The sequence below is a fragment of the Arachis ipaensis genome, chromosome B01 (genome assembly GCF_000816755.2).
Source record: "Arachis ipaensis cultivar K30076 chromosome B01, Araip1.1, whole genome shotgun sequence".
Lineage (NCBI taxonomy): Eukaryota > Viridiplantae > Streptophyta > Magnoliopsida > Fabales > Fabaceae > Arachis > Arachis ipaensis.
Window position 1 is genome coordinate 7,294,025 of NC_029785.2, and position 2,319 is coordinate 7,296,343.

Consider the following 2,319-nt stretch of genomic DNA (forward strand, 5'->3'; position numbering starts at 1 on the left):
ACGCCTTTTTTTTTTTTTTTTAAATAAAAAAAGCCAAAACAACGTCGTTTGGCATCTGAAGTAGCAAACCACTAAACCGCCAAAAAACCGAACGGTTCTTTCGGTTCACCGGTTAACTACCAATTCGACTAGTTTTTTACTGATTCTTTGTCAATCGGTTTTCGACGTTACTCGGACCGGCTAGGTAACCGATTCCCGGTTATTCCGGTTGAACCGGTCCAGTCCGATTTTCAGAACCATGCCAAATATAACTAAATTAAAAATAAATGATAAACACAAAACTTAAATCTAATAGTAAAATTAAAGAAATTAATAAAAATTTTCAAAACCATACATAGAGTTGACAAGATTTAGAAAGTAATAATTATCCTGTTCTTCATCTGTCATGTCTATCATATTTACTGTTATCATTTATTAGGATTTCATTTTTAGGATTCCACTTTCTAGATTCCAACTGCAGATACCATCTGTACTCGATTCTTCTCCCAACCTTTCATGTTCCTGATCCCTCACTCTCCGTCACATTTTTTTTTGCTTAATTTGATCTGATCCTTTTCATCTTGGATCTGAAACCATCAGCACATGTTTTCACACTTTTATAGTAGTATCGCATTCAATTTTTTCTTAGAATAGATGTTGCATTAGCTTAGAGAGTTGAACGTTCTATCAGGTTGGTCGTTTAGATGGTATGCAGCAATTGTGTAAGGTATTTGGTTGTTCAAGCTGGAACATTTGCCAAACTAGTAAGAATAAACAAACACTAGGAGGAGTTTGTAAGCTGTCCCTAGTATTTCTTATTCGTCTACTCGTCAATTTAAGACATTTAAGACATTCACAGTGATGATGGTGGATACGGGTTCTGTGTCAAGAAGTGCTGGTTCCCTTGTAGATATGATGCCAGAGAAAGATGATGATGGCCGGTTTGAATGATATTAAAACATTGAAGATTGGTGAGGAAAAGTGAGGATGGAAGGCTTAGCTGTGTGTATTCAAGCTTCAGAGGGAAGAAAGTGACGATGGAGGATTTGTATGATATTAAAACATTGAAGATTGGTGGTCATTCAGTATGCTTATTTGGAATATTTGATGGTCATGGTGGTTCTCGTGCTGTAGAGTATTTGAAAGAGCATATCTTTGATAATCTCATGAAGCATTCAAAATTTTTTACTAATGCCAAATTGGCTATAAGTGAAACGTACCAAGGGACTGATTCTCAATTTCTGGATTCTGGAAAAGACACTTTGCAGGATGATGGCTCTACTACTTCAACAACTGTTTGAATTGATAACTATCTCTATGTTGCTAATATTGGAGATTCTAGGACTATAATATCTAAGGATGGTAAAGCAATTGGGCTCTCTGAGGATCATAAGCCAAACAGAATTGATGAACGGAAGAGAATTGAGTCAGCAGGTACTCCGAGGATAGGAGGTGTCCTAGCAATGTCTCGCGCCTTTGGCAATCGAATGTTGAAGCAGTTTGTCGTTGAGATCAGGACCAGGAGATAGATGAACAAACTAAGTTGCTGATTCTTGCAAGTGATGGACTTTGGGATGTAGTACCAAATGATGATGCCATTGCCCTTGCTTGCACAGAAGAGGAGCCTGAGGCAGCTGCTCGTAAGTTAACAGAAGCAGCATTTTCTCGTGGCAGTGCAGGTAACATTACATGCATTGTGGTGCGCTTCCATCATGACAAAGCAGAACCCATTGGTACTGACAAAGTAGACGTCGTTGTTCCTGAAAAAGTAGATACGCTGAATTTGTGAGCCACGAGACTTTTATCAGTGTCTTTGTCCTTGTCTTTATTTTCTTCCTCTTGTTGCCATTGTTGCTGTCGTAGTTGTCTTTTATCATCTTCGATATCTTTGTCTTCCTGTCTTTCTTAGTTTTTATAAGGATTATTCCATCGGTGTCACTCGTAGTTGCTTTTTTCTTTCTTCTCTTCTTCTTTTTCTTCCTCTCTTTTTTCTTTTTTTTGTTGGTTTTCTTCGCTCATTCTTCTTTCTCTTTCTCTCTTTTTTCTTTTTTTTGTTGATTTTCTTCGCTCATTCCAATGCAAGATAGTATGTCCATATGATTGTATATTCAAAAGTAATCTACGATACTCTGTACGAATTACATGTAAATCTTAAACTGTGATAGGATGTAGCAATTTAAGACACGAATATAATTTATTTCAAAAAGTTATATTTAGAAAATAAATGCAACCTATTTTAAAGTAAATAATTATAACTGTTTTTTACTTCTCCAATTTATGACTCTTTTATTCTTTGAGCAAATAAATTAAAATTGTTATATATATATATAGTTTAAGACA

General features: G+C 35.8%; 1 pseudogene; it reads left to right on the top strand.

The window, feature by feature from the left end:
• On the top strand, positions 584-2,001 carry LOC107645385 (annotated as a pseudogene).